Source organism: Otolemur garnettii, unplaced genomic scaffold (assembly GCF_000181295.1).
Source record: "Otolemur garnettii isolate 467f Iridium unplaced genomic scaffold, OtoGar3 scaffold00006, whole genome shotgun sequence".
In the NCBI taxonomy this organism is placed as follows: domain Eukaryota; kingdom Metazoa; phylum Chordata; class Mammalia; order Primates; family Galagidae; genus Otolemur; species Otolemur garnettii.
Window position 1 is genome coordinate 33223736 of NW_003852401.1, and position 15028 is coordinate 33238763.

General features: G+C 43.4%; 1 pseudogene; it reads right to left on the bottom strand.

Moving 5' to 3' along the window:
* The window catches only part of LOC100941401, a 21271-nt pseudogene extending 9312 nt beyond the window's left edge, over positions 1-11959 (bottom strand).
* Positions 11960-15028: the final 3069 nt, after the last annotated feature.

The following is a 15028-nucleotide window of genomic DNA, read 5'->3' on the forward strand; positions in this document are numbered from 1 at the left end:
CTGAGGCAGGAGACTCGCTTGAGCCCAGGAGTTGGAGGTTGCTGTGAGCGTGATGCCATGGCACTCTACCCAGGGGGATAGCTTGAGGCTCCGTCACAAAAAAAAAAAAAAAAAAAAATTATACACACCTGTACACATGTGCTGGGAACAACCCAGCATGTCTTTACTTGAATCAGTTACGACTCTCTATTGTAGGTGACAGAAAATTCAATCTAACAGGCTTAAATAAAAAAGGGCATCTGGTCTCAGCGCTCAGAGCACAGTGGTTACGGCACCAGCTAAGTACATCAAGGCTGGAGGGTTTAAACCCAGTTCGGGCCAGCTAAACAGCAATGACAACTGTAACCAAAAATAGCTGGTCAGGGGTGGTGCTTGTGGCTCAAAGGAGTAGGGCGCCAGCCCCATATGCTGGAGGTGGCGGGTTCAAACCCAGCCCGGCCAAAAAACTGCAAAAAAAAAAAAGAAAGAAAATAGTTGGGCCTTGTGGCAGGGGCCTGTAGTCCCAGCTACTTGGGAGACTGAGACAAGAGAATTGCTTAAGCCTAAGAGTTGAAGGTTGCTGTGAGCTGTGACACCACAGCACTCTACGGAGGGCAACATAATAAGACTCTGTCTCAAAAAAAGAAGAAATCTGTTAGGCATATAATTAAAAATTTATGGCCTAGGATCAGGCTCCATCTCCTCGTTTTGCCTACTGTGGTAGTTCCAGGACAGCACAGCATGGTTAGCCCGACCTCTTTCTGCACACAGCTCGCTTGAGTGAAAGCCTGGGGTTGTCTTCCCTGATCTGTGTACACTGGAGCTCTGGCCATCCCTAAATCCGTCACTGGCCAACTCAGCTAGGCAAAGTCTAAAGGAGAGTCAGCTTCATCTATAGCCAGGAACCTAGAGTGTTTCCCCTAAAACAAAATTTAATATAGTTGCCAAAGGAAAAGAATGTGTAGTGAGTGGCAAACAATGGAAACTAAAGGCTTTTGTTTCCTGTCCTCCTCTGACTATACAGCTCCAGTCTTCAAGGCAGAGGGCAGAATCCTCAAAAGTACAGAAGCAGCTTTTCTTGAGCACTTTTTTAAAAAAGACCTGTCTCCTTCATGCTGGGGCTAACAACATCTTCATGGCTTTTCTTTTCTTTTCTTTTCTTTTTTGTTGAGACAGAATCTCAAGCTGTAGCCCTGTGTAGAGTGCCGTGGCATCATAGCAGACTTCAACTTCTGGGCTTAAGCGATTCTCTTGCCTGAGTTTCTCAAGTAGCTGGGACTGCAGACACCTGCCCCAATGCCCAACTGTTTTTTGGTTGTATTGTCATTGTTGTTTGGCAGGCCCAGGCTGGATTTGAACCCGCCTGCTCTGGTGTATGTGGCTGATACCTTAGCCGCTTGAGCTACAGGCGCCGAGCCCCTTGAGACTTTTCGATTCACTAATCTGTCCCATTAGGAGAACATAACTGAGCACCTGCTTTGTCAAGCTTTCTGCTGCCACTGGAGTCACACTGATAATATTATAGCTGTGCTTTCAGGGAGCTCCAGCAAGGAAGAGTCACTACAATGCAATGTGGCCTGCATGAACTAGAAATACAGCAAGAAATGATTCACCTCTTGGTGAGAAGGTGCATAAGGGAAGATTTCGTGAAGTAGATGACATCCGGTTGAATTTTGAAGAGTGAATAGAACACCACCAGCCCTTTGGGCATAGGGAACAGCTCCTGCAAACATTTTCTGTCCTTGTGCTTTACCAAGGGACATCATGTTATTAGGAGGGCCAGAAAGGCAAGTTCCAGGAGGAATGACAGAAGGCAAAAGCCCAGAGAGGTTGCAGGGATGTGTAACTTGCATGAAGAGTCTGAACTTTATCCTGAAGATGCAGCATGCCATCAAAAGGTTATGAGCAGAATAGTGACAAGGTCTGGCGTGTGTTTTGAGAAGTTCATGGCAGTTAAGTGAGTAGACTGGAGGAGGGGAGGGAGTGTTGGGGAGCTGGTGAGGATGAGGCAGGAGGCTGTGTGCTGAGACCCTGGCAATAAAAGGGGAGAGGATGGGACAGCTGAAGGGCCATTAAGAAGCTGAAGTCAACAAGGTGTCATGGTTGGTCTGGATACAGGAAGTTAGGGAAAGGAAGAACTTGCCAGTTTCTAAGATTTTATCCTTTGAAAGGATTTATGCACAAGGACACTGGCAGAATAGGATCAGAATTCTAAATCCCTGCATATCCATGAAGGAAGGAAACTTTGCCTTTGGAATTATAAGGACACAAGATTGAGCTAGAATTTAGGAAGACCCCTGTGGGTAGTTTGTCTAGAGGCTGCCTGCACCGGATAGAATTGCAGACCCGAAGCCATTCTGTCACGTTTTCTGTGTCTGTAAACAGTTTTTCCTAATGAGTTACTTATTTATTTTTAACAACAAAAAAGAACTCTGTTGATCCCTTAAGGATAAAGGTTACTACTTTTATAAAGTAGTATCTACTTTTTATAAAGGTTAAAGGACTCTTTATAAATGTCCTTTGGGTGAAAAGTTTCTAAACTATATTATTACAACAATATGGGATGCTGTGTTATATAACAACTAGTTCTATACCTGTGACCTTATTAGTTCCATATAAAAGGTCACTGTGCTTTGGGAACAGGTTCAGAGCAGAGTGTGCTCATGTTTTGTGTTCACTTTCCCACTTGGACTTGAGGTAAGAACCATCTCTTAGAATAAGCCTTATTTTATGCACAGCTGGGAGGACATCATCTCTCTCACATAAACAAATATTCAGACTTTGTACGTTGCTATTTTCTTTTATTTAACATGCAAGTTTTCTTTTTTTTTTTTTTTTTTTGAGACAGAGCCTCAAGCTATCCCCCTGGGTAGAGTGCCGTGGCATTACAGCTCACAGCAACCTCCAACTCCTGGGCTCAAGCGAGTCTCCTGCCTCCGCCTCCCAAGTAGCTGGGACCACAGGCGCCCGCCACAACGCCCGACTATTTTTTGGTTGCAGCCGTCATTGTTGTTTGGCGGGTCCGGGCTGGGGATTCGAACCCGCCACCTTAGGTATACATGGCTGGCGCCTTAGCTGGTTGAGCTATAGGCGTCGAGCCAACATGCAAGTTTTTAAGATTACTTTTTCAGTCAAAGTAGCTACAGGTTAGCAATTGCTCCTGAATCCCCAAAATAAGTTTTTAAGAGAGTTCTGTTCTTGAAAACATGAGATATTGTCTCGGCGCCCATAGCTACAGGTGCTGAGCCTATAGTGGACCTTATATATGCCATTTGTGTGCTTCCAGAAGTTTTTAGTTGTCTACTCTTCAAGCAGCCTGCATCCCCTTTTCTTTCTTTCATATTGGCACAGTTCCCTGTGTGTAGCAACCTGAGAGGGAAGCAAAGGGGAAAAGTTAGTCATTCTCTGTCCTAGAATTTCCACTCATTTATCTTGTCCTTAAAAATATACATGTGCTATTCCCTTAAACTCTAGGAGGCTTTGTTCTTTTGTCACCCTTTCCCAATTAACTATTTCCAGTCACCCCTTTGCTCCTAAGTCCTATAAAATATTCTTTGGATCTAGATTGATTATAGCTGATTTTCTCCACTCTGTATAAAAGGTATGTTGTGATTGTGAATTTTTCTATGCTGTGTTTGTAAGACTTTCTTATTTTCTGATCTCCACAGGACTGGTCCTCACCAGAGAACATACAGGACTAGCAATCGAATCCACTTTTGAAGAGGTACTGCTAGGCACGGCTAGCCACGGGAGCCACAATATGCCAAGTATAACGGCCTTCCTGCCTCTCCCACATTACCTTATACATTTCCACCATTGCCTCAGGCTATAAAAGGTCAAAGAAAACTTAGGTTTTGTTGCTTCTCCTGTACATGTGATTAGACATAAATAAAAATTCTTGAAGGAATATTTGCCCTTAAAATTACTATATGAAAAAATATAATAACTAATAATGAAAATATTGATTTACATTTCTCATGTAGAAAGGTCAACTTGATAAGGATGAATTTTCCACTGCACACACCTTCCCATCCCTCCTTGCCACGCTTATGTGCCTTCCAGGTCTTGCCTGTGACGTCAGGCCAGTAGACAGTGTATTGCTTGGGGACAGATAGAGGAGCCTCACTCTCTGCAGTCTGACCAAAATCCTCTCCTGCTCTAGAGTTTGTGAGTCCATTTATATTCACAAAGAAGAAGCTGAACAACTCCTGCCTCTCCCCCTTTTCCTGTTTTTCTTGGTGTATCCACTGACCCTAGTTTGTTATCTTTGCAAAAAATAGGTCAGCAGCTGGACAGGGGGATAAATTTTTTGACCCCTGACCTGCCCTGAAAGATAATAGAGCACAAAAGACAGTTGTATTAATCTGTACCTTAAAATTATGTGTATACTTATACACATCTGTATGCATGTACTGGGAACATCCCACCATGTCTTTACTTGAATCAGTTAGGACTCTGGTGGGTGAGAGAAAACCTAGTCCAAGCCTAGAGTCAGGCTCCATCTCCTTGTTCTGCCTCCTCTGTGGTAGTTCAGGACTGAGCTCAGCATGTTCAGACCTGACCTCTTCCTGCACAGGTCTCTGCTGAGCCTGCAATTATCTCCTTGCTCTGTGGGCACTGGCTCTGGGCGTCACTGAACCTGTCACTGGCCAAGGTAGTTGGGCAAAGTCTGGTGTGGAGTCAGCATTTAAAGCCCAGAGACCTAAAGCCAAAGTTCCCCCCCTAAAGCTAAGTTTAAATATTGTTGCCACAGAATAGAGACTAAGTGGCAAACAAAGGAAATGGAAGGCTTTTGTTTTCTAGTCATTGTCTGACTCCATGGAGCCATTCCCAAGGCCTGGGGAAGTGGGAGGGTGGGGGAGGAATTCTCAAACAAAAACGTCCAGCCAAGCAGCTCTCCTTGAGCAGTTTATTTTAAAGACTTGTCTCCACCGCCGTTCAGGCTATCAGACTCCAGTGGCTAGTTGATCAATCTATGCTGTTAGGAGAATGTTTACTGAGCACCTACTTTGTCGAGCTTTCTGCTGACATTGGGGTATGTAGACAAGATCATTGCTGTGCTTCCAGGGAGCTCTAGCAAGGAAGAGTCACTACAATACAATGTGGCATGCGTGAACTGAAACACAGCCAGAAGGGATTTAACTAGTGGTGGGAGGGATGCATCAGGGAAGACCCCTCAAGGAGTAAGTGACCTCTGCTTGAATTTTAAAGAGTAAATGGAAAGATGCCATCTCTTCAGGCATAGAGAATAGCACCTGCTGTTGCAGAAGATGTGGCCCAATGGAGAGAATCACTGAACACCAAGATAGGGAGGAAGGACTTTATTTCAGCCAGCAGGGCCAGGGCGGACTAGAGTCCAAATATGGCCACACTCCATGACTGGCTCTGTCTTTTCCCTTTTATCTCCAGTCAAGGGCTCTTGTCATTGGTCAGTTTGAATCAAGCTGGAGAAGGCAGGCTCAGGCTTTTATGGAAGCAGAAGCAAGCATTCATTTCAAGGCCTCAGGAAGTTAAGTTTCTACAAATTCATAAGAGCTGAGTCACCATGGGGAGGATCTTATTCTTTCAGATCTTACTTTTCCCAGGTAGCCTCTCTCACTGCAAGGATTTTCTGACCTTGTGCTTTACCAAAGGACCGTATGTCATCAGGAAGGCCAGAAAATCAAGTTCCAGGAGAAAGGCAAAGCCTGGCAGGGCCAGAATGCAGGGGCCCAAGTATGTGTGACTTGCATGCTGGGGTGAGGGGGTCTACACTTTATCCTGAAGACTCGCTGTGCTATATATAAAGTCTGTGAGCAGATGAACGGCAAGATCAAGTTTATATCTTGGAACATTCACAGAAGTTAAGTAGGTGAACAGAAGTGCATGGGAAAGGGAGGGAACCCAGTGAAGAGGAGGCACAAGGCTCTGTGCTGAGACCCCGGCTGTGAAAACACCCTTACAAATTAATGAAGAGGTGCAAAGGAGAACTAGAGTTAAGAGCCCCAGAACTTAGCAAAGGAGCAGAGTGAGCTAAAATAATGATAGGGATTAGCCATTGTCCCTTGGTAATAATAATCACTGTTGCCTCTGTTCGATTCCTTATCCTGGAATAGTTTTTGAGACATCTTCTGGGTCCTGCATTCCAGTAACAAACCCACCCAGACCAAGGAACTTACTCAACTGGTCTTAGACCCAAGATGACCTGCCTGCCTTTTACAAGGTCTCCAGAAGATGACCTTTGATCTCGGTCATGGCATGCCCACCACCTCCTGAGCTACACTACACCACACTCTCAATTGCTTAAAAAGAAACCTCTTTTCCTGTTTGGTGAAATCTGCATAGGTTTCTGCAGTGACTAGGTTCTCCTCAAGACCTAGAGGGGGCTCAGCACCTATAGCTCAACCGGCTAAGGCGCCAGCCACGTACACCTAAGGTGGCGGGTTCGAATCCCCAGCCCGGACCCGCCAAACAACAATGACGGCTGCAACCAAAAAATAGCCAGGCGTTGTGGCGGGCGCCTGTGGTCCCAGCTACTTGGGAGGCGGAGGCAGGAGACTCGCTTGAGCCCAGGAGTTGGAGGTTGCTGTGAGCTGTAATGCCATGGCACTCTACCCAGGGGGACAGCTTGAGGCTCTGTCTCAAAAAAAAAAAAAAAAAAAAAAAAGACCTAGAGGGAAGGACCTTGTGAACAACTCAAGGGAAAGTAGACTGGCCCCTGGGATGTCCTGCTCACCATCCCTAAGGCTGTCAAGTTGGCTGGACCCCTGAGAAAACCAAAGAACCCTTGCCTGACCAGTGGATGACAGAACTCTCTAAAGACGATGGCTAAAAGGTTTCGTTGTTTGGGTAGGAAATATATTATTTTTATGCATCTTTGTTGTTGTATTCAGTGTGCCCCTTGTTTTTTTGTGCTACATGTTCCCAGTGTAACTTTAAACCTATCTTTCACCCAAATAAATTCAATCCTTAGACAAATGCAGTAAATCATAGTAATTTTTTCCATTTAAAATTTATTCATAGGCTGGGTACAGTGGCTCAAGCCTGTAATCCTAGCACTCTGGGAGGCCAAGGTGGCAGGAGGATTGCTTGAGCTCAGGAGTTCAAGACCAATATGAGCAAGAGATCCCCGTCTCTAAAAAAAAAAAATAGAAATAGATTATCTGGGTATTGTGGTTGGTGCTCATAGTCCCAACCACTTGAAAGGCTGAGGCAGAAAGGAACCCAGGAGTTTGAGGTTACTGTGAGCTAGGCTGATACCATGGCGCCCTCACCTGGGCAACAGAGTGAGACTTTGTTTCAATCAATCAATTGATAAATAAATAATGAAATTATGAATAAGAAATGAAATTCTTATAATGAAATAATGAATAAGATATGAAATTTAATAATAAGAGTGTTAAATAAAGCCAGAAGAGGGGCAGGGCCAGTGGCTCAAAGGAGTAGGGTGCTGGCCCCATGTACCGGAGGTGGTGGGTTCAAACTCAGCCCAAAAAACTGCAAAAAAAAAAAAAAAAAAAAAAGACAGGTGGGTGGCCCACAAAGTAGAGTCTAAGAAGCTAAGCTGAACCAGTATGGCGGGCCTAGTTTGTTCAACCCGCATTCTTTCCTCACATACCTTGATTATCAGTTAAGGTTTTGCCATGATTGTGAGGATGTTTATCTCAAAAGACTTAGACCATAAGTGTTGTTACATTGTTAGGGTAAAAGTTACTTTTATGTTTTTTAAGTATTTTTTATATAGTTAAAGGTTACCTTTACGTTGTTTAAGTATTGTTACATTGTTAGAGTAAAGGTTACTTTTATGTTGTTTTTGATAATTTGGATATAGATAAAATTTTCCAGGTTTGTTTCCTTACATCCCATTATAAAAACTATAAAAATTGTAACTGAGGGCTCGGCGCCTATAGCTCAGCCGTCTAAGGCGCCAGCCACGTACACCTAAGGTGGCGGGTTCGAATCCCCAGCCCGGACCCGCCAAACAACAATGACGGCTGCAACCAAAAAATAGCCGGGCGTTGTGGCGGGCGCCTGTGGTCCCAGCTACTTGGGAGGCTGAGGCAGGAGACTCACTTGAGCCCAGGAGTTGGAGGTTGCTGTGAGCTGTGATGCCACGGCACTCTGCCCAGGGGGACAGCTTGAGGCTCTGTCCCAAAAAAAAAAAAAAAAAAATTGTAACTGAGACAAAACAGTATTGAAGAGGCTACTCTCACTGTTCAGATTTACTGACTTTTTTTTCTTTTCTTTTCTTTTCTTTTGTTTGTTTGTTTGAGACAGAGTCTCATTGCCCTGGGTTGAGTGCCGTGGCGTCATCATAACAGCAACCTCAAACTCTCAGGCTCAAGGGATCCTTTTGCTTCAGCCTCCCTGTGGCAGACTACAGGTACCTGTCACAACACCCCAGCTAATTGTTGTGTTTTGGTAGAGAAGGGGGGGGGAGTCCTCACTCTTGCTCAAGGTAGTCTCGAACTTCTGAGCTCAAGAAATCCACCCATCTTGGCATCCCGGAGTACTAGGATTACAGGCATGAGCCACTCACTGCACCTAGCCCAGATTTACTGGCTTTTCTATCATTAAAGCTTTGTTAGAGCTACACACACACACACACACACACACACACACACACACATTGGCTAGACAGTGGCAGGCAGCCAGACCCCTTTTCCTCAGAAGTGGGGAGGATAAACCAGCCTAAAGGTGGTTAGAAAGGTGATACCAACTAGATGTCATGATTGTCTGGGTATAGGGAGTGGAGAAAAGGAAAACCCCGATAGTTTTCATTTTAGTCCTGTTGGGGGGCCTAACTCAACCCCCACACAAACCCTTTTCTCCTTCCCCTCCTCCTCTTCTCCTAAGACAAAGACACAAAGGATCTGACTAGCATACCCCCTGAGAAGTTCAGGCCAAAAGACCCTGCCCATAGAGACCCTATAAAAGGAGTCTCTAACTGCTCTGTAGGCACAGATGCCATCTTTACACTGCCCAAGCCAGTCACCCTTCCCTTTCAATAAACCTGGCCTGAACATGTCCTCTGCCATCTTGTCTCTGGGCACCACCATTTACACCTTTCAAATCCTTTGAAAGTGTTTCTGCAGAAAGAACCAGATGAATAGGATCAGAATTCTAAATCTACCTGGGGGTGGTGGCTCATGCACGTAATTCTAGCACTCTGGGAGGTTGAGGGGGCAGGATTGCTTGAGCTCCAGTTGGAGAACCATCCTGAACAACATAGTGAGACCCTGTCTACCCTGTCTCTACTAAAAAATAAAAAAAAAAAAAAATAGCCAGGAGTCATGTAGGGAACCTGTAGTCACAGCTACGGAGGAGGCTAAGGCAGGAAGATTGTCTGAATCCAGGAGTTTGAGGTTGCTGCAGCTAGGCTGATGCCATGGCACACTAACTTGGGCAACAGAGTGAGACTTTGTCTCAAAACAAAACAAAACAAAAATTCTAAATTCCTGATCATCCTTTAAGGGAAAAAAACCAATGGCTTTGGAATTGTAAGGGCACGATGACTAAGCTGGAATTCAGGAATAGTATATTCAGGTCCAATGAGATAGCTGGATGTAGTTTTATGCAGTAGCTGTCTGTGCCAGGTGGAACTGCAGACTTCCAGCCATTCCATCACTCTTTCTATATCTGTAAACAGTTAATTTTTTCTAATAAGTTTTCTCTTCTTTAAAAAGGAGTGCTATTGACCTCTTAGGAATTTTTGCTGTTCTGTATAAAGGATAAAGAGCTCTTTATAAAGGTTCTTTATAAGTGTCCTTTGGGTAAGAAGATTTTAAACTATTCTGTTGAAACATCAGTGGATGCTCTGTTAATGTACTTATTTAACGAGTATAGCCATAATCTTACTACTTCACTTAAAATGTCAGTGTGCTCTGGGAACAGGTTCAGAGTATAGCATGCTCACGTGATGAATGTATTCACTTTACACTTAGACTTGAATCGAGAGCCATCTCTTAGAACAGGCTTTATTTTGTGCATAGCTTGGAGGACATTGTCTCTCTCACATAAACAGATATTTGAACATGTAAGCTACTATTTTTCTTTTGTTTAACATAATAAATTAAGATTACTATTTCAGAAAAAGGAGCTATAGGTTAGCATTTGCTCTAGGTTCTCCAAAACAAGTGTAAGAGCGTTTTATTCAAAAAACATGAAGTTCTGTGCATTACATAGCACGTTGCTCTGTTGTTGCCCCATCAAACTGTTGTTTCTGCCCCTGCCGGAACCCAACCTCCCTCCCAGCCTAACAGTGTTCACTTATGCAGCTAGCCCTGCCTTAGTGTCTACCACATCTGCCTGAGGCATCAGAAATCAATGTCCATGTCAGCCTCTGTGATGATGTTACCGCCAATGGACAGTGAAGGACATAACTTCAAGGCCGTGTTACAAAAATGTACATTTAGGTCAGGCGCAGTGACTCACGCCTGTCATCTTAGCACTCTGAGGGGCCAAGGGTGCATGGATCGCTTAAGCTCAGGAGTTTGAGACCAGCCTGAGCAAGATTCAAGACCCCCTCTCTAAGAAAAAGAAAGGAAAATACACATTCCTTATGAAGGTAACATGTATCCACGGCTATTTAACTTTGTGCTATGGATTTTATAGCCAAAGATTTTATTTTATTTTATTTTATTTTGAGACAGAGTCTTACTGTGTCACCCTTGGTAGAGTCCTGTGGCGTCACAGCTCATAGCAACCTCAAACTCTTGGGCTTAAGTTATTCTCTTGTCTCAGCCTCCCAAGTAGCTGAGAATACAGCAGCCTGCCACAAGGCCTGGCTATTTTTTGTTGTTGTTGTTGCAATTGTCATTGTTGATTTTGGCTGGCCCGGGCCAGATTCAAATCTGCCACCCTCAGTATATGTGGCCTGCGCCCTACCTGCTAAGCTACAGGCACCGCCCACAGCCCAGGATTTTATTCGTTGTTCCCAAAGTGTCCTTTTACGTGATGATTTTAGTTTCAACCCGTCTTTTCTCATGATGCTCTTGGTTCCCTGTTGAGTCTTCATGGCTTTGCAAACTGCAAAAGATAGAAGTTTCTGCTTTTCCAGAAGTTGCTTTCAGCATATGTAATTTTATACTTACACTTTCTGTGAGCTTCTAGAACTTTTTAGTTGCCTATTGTTCAAGTATCCCTACATATCCTTTTTTTTTCATATTGACCTGGTTTCCTTGGTGTAACAAATGTGAGAAGGAGGCAAAGCAGAAAAGCTTGAGTCACCCACTCCGTTCCTAGAATTTCTCTGCATTAACCTCATCCTTAAAGATACAAATGCACTATTCCCTTAAATCCTGGGAGACTTTTCCTCATTATATACTATTCTTTGGGTGCCCTTTTCCACTTACCTTCTGTCCCTAAGTCCTATAAAATATACTTGGATCTGGAGTGATTATAGATAATTTTCTTCTACTCTGTATACTATTTTTTTTAGTCAATTAACTTCAAAACTTAGAAAGAGATAAGTGTCGGATGACACTAAGGGTTTTTTTGCTATTGTTTTGTTTTCTTGGACTAGACAGAGCATAGGAGACATTTTTGTGTGTGTGAAAAGCCACGGCCCACATATTTTTTCATTCTGTCTTCAGCTCATGTTTGTCTGATTTATATCTATTTAACTTTATATGGTAAAAACATTAAAATAGAAATTACAGAACTCCAGGTCTTTTTAAACACTAAAAGCTGCCTAGCATTTGAGAGGTTTTTGTCATTATTCTGTAATTACTGTTTCTTCAGTCACAAGTGTATCCACTGGACATGTTCATTGCACGTTGGGAAAACCCAAGTTCTGGGGTAGGCAAAAGGCTGCTGCTTCCTACCAATCACCAGTGAAGCTGACACATTCACCGTCATCATCCGCAGACACAACAGACAGGGACATTTCCTCTTTTCTCACCTCATTGTCATTAAGGATCACTGACTTCGGTTTCTTGGAGTCCAAATCTTGAAATTGTTCTTCTCTTAGTAAATTGAGGATAACTTTCTTTAAAACCATAGTTTTAGAGACAAACTCACTGATTTATACTCAAATAACACAATTTTACACATCCTGGGCATAAGAAAGGACAAAAAGAATAAAAATACCAGGTTATATATAAAATGCTGTATCTGTCTAGTTGGGCTATCGTTTGGGTCTTGGAAAACTCTAAGGTTAATTTTGAGTTCCATTTCCATGATCTCATATACATGTGGCAAAAGCCTAGAAATGTTGGTTGCACAAGAAGAAAAAGAAAGGACACTACTTTGAGGCATAAGCAAATATTGAAAGACATCTTTAGCCAGGAACAAATACCAGAAACTCAAGAGCCCTGCAATCTCAGGACGTTCCTGATGGAGTTCTTTGGAATGAAGCTTGGCTGTAGATTAGTCTGTCCGAGGTTTCCTGCAGTTTGCCTGGTGCTCGGCCTCCCAGAGTGCTAGGATTACAGGCATGAGCCACCGTGCCTGGCACCCCCAGGTGATTTCTATGTACCCCAGGGCTGAGAACCAGAGGACTAAATCTCATCAGGACCCTGGTAGCTTCAGAGAAGCCTGTGGTTAAAACTGTTCTCTTACAACACTCAGCCATGATTTGCCTTTACCTTTTCAACCCATTCTCTTAGCAGACTTTTCCAGAGGCAGCATGAGGTGGGACAAAGATGGAATTTGGAAAATCTAAAAGCCTTTTAGTCTCTGGTCTTCTTATTGCCATTCCTCTTTTTTTTTTTTAATTTCAGATTAATATGAGGGTACAAATGATGAGGTTGCAATGTTTGCATTTGTTAGGTAAAGTCCCTGTTGTAGTTGTGTCTGGCACCCAGGAGGTGTGCCTATAACCTTACACTGTGCCCGTTAGGGGGAGCACACCAATCCCCTCCTTGCTGTCCCCTCCCTTCTCCCGCCCATTGAATTGAAGACATTCCTCTTTCTAAATTTTCTGTCTTTGACAACATAATTGCTTTTCTTTTTTCTTTCTTTCTTTCTTTTTTTTTTTTGTAGTTTTTGTCCAGGGCCAGGTTTGAACCCGCCACCTCCGCATATGGGGCTGGAGCCCTACTCCTTTGAGCCACAGGGGCTGCCCCCGTAATTGCTTTTCTTGAAAAAAAAAAAAAGATTAAGATGTAAACAGTTTATAATTGTTATTTAAAAATACATTAATGAATAATTTTCAGCTTCTTAGTTTTAAATTCTTCATTTATTTTTTGAGAGAGAGTTTGACTCTGTCATCCAGGCTAGAGTTCAGTGGGATGATTAAAGCCTGTGGTGACTGGGCTCAAGGGATCCTCCCATCTCATTCTCTGAAGTAGTTAGGACTACAGGTATGTGCCACTATGCCCAGCTAATTTTTAAATTTTTACATAAATGGGGTCTCACTATGTTGCCCAGGCTGGTCTTTAACTCCTGACCTTGAGCAATCCTCCCAAAGAGCTAGGATTACAGGTGAACCACTACTTCTGGCCAATGTTAAAATTTCTTTTTCTTTTCTTTTTCTTTTTTTTTTTTTTCATAGCATCATAGCGCACTGCAACCTCAAACTCTTGGACTGAAACAACTCTCATACCTGAGCCTTCCAAGTAGCTGGGACTATAGGTGTGGGCTACCATACTCATCTAATTTTTTGTATTTTTAGTAAAGACAGGATCTCTCTCTAGATTGAACTCCTGAGCTCAGGTAATCCTCCTGCCTTGACTTCCCAGAGTGTGTGCTAGGATTACACTAGCATGAGCCACTATGCCCAGCCATAGTTTTATTTTTATTTTTATTTATCTTTTTTGAAACAGAGTCTCACTATGTTGCCCTCGGTAGAGTGCCTTGGCATCACAGCTCACAGAAACCTCAAATTCTCTTGGGCTTAGGCTATTCTCTTGCCTCAGCCTTCCAAGTAGCTGGAACTACAGGTGTCTGCCACAACTCTTGGCAGTTTTTTTGTTATGGTTGTCATTGTTGTTTAGCAGGCCTAGGCCGGGCTCGAACCTGCCAGCCCCAGTATATGTGGGTAGTGCCCTAATCACTGAGCTATGGGCACTGAGCTGTGGCCCATAGTTTTAATTTCTAATAAGATAACTATTTGACAGATATAATTACATAAATCAATTTAGACATCCCTTGCCAGAATTGTAAACTAAATTACTACTTTTTCCAATCCAGTGAATAAGAAAAGGATAATACTGACCTCACAGGTGTATTGAGAAGATTAACTCAAAAGTGGTTTTTAAGCTGTGGAAAAACAGGTGTGTAATACACACTCAAACACCCTCTTTCCTTGCCTCCCAGTCAGAAAGACAGATAGCCGCATCTACATTTTACCTGGATTCAGGACTCAAGAATCTGTTTGTCTGGCCAGTTCTTCTCTGATGCTAATGCCAGTGTAAGGGTCCCTTTCAAAGGCAACAGTAAGGATCTCATATTTCTCTTGGTTAAACTTGGTCCTCCTGCACCTCCGGCCTTGCTGAGGTGCTGAACAACCCCACAGTGTAAGAGAAGGGAATCCCAACACTACCTCTCCTGTTCCAGTTCAGTGCAGGAACTGCAGCCTCCTGACAAGAAGGGGTTTGCTGTCATGCATGAACTCAGGCCACTTTGCAGTGTCTCACGGACCCTTCTCCAGAATTCTGTGAAATACAGACTCATATGTCACGACTGCATAAATGATCACGCAAGACACGGATTGACAGTATACACTGCAAGAGGTGAGGGTAACCATAGGTGCAGGATAGCCCTGAGCACTTCTCACAAAGTCCTTTTATTGAGAAGATACAAAATAGGTGGAAAGATTACTAAGCAAAGACATGCAGGGGCTGCGTGCTCGGGGAAATGATCTCATAGGTGCCAGCAGAGTATGTACTCAAGGAAATGATCTTCAAGGGTGGTAAGGAAATGATCTTTAAAATACTAAATGTAATTTTTCTCCACTAATCCTTTAAGGAACTGTCATAAAATGCTTAACGTTTAACAATAGCCTTACTACTACAGGACTGAACTTTGCTCCTCCAGGATTACCGAGTTACTTGGTGGCTCGCCTCCCAAGTCACAAGAGATTTCCAGGTTTACCAGGAGACGGTCTTGTTCTTAATAATTCCTCAGA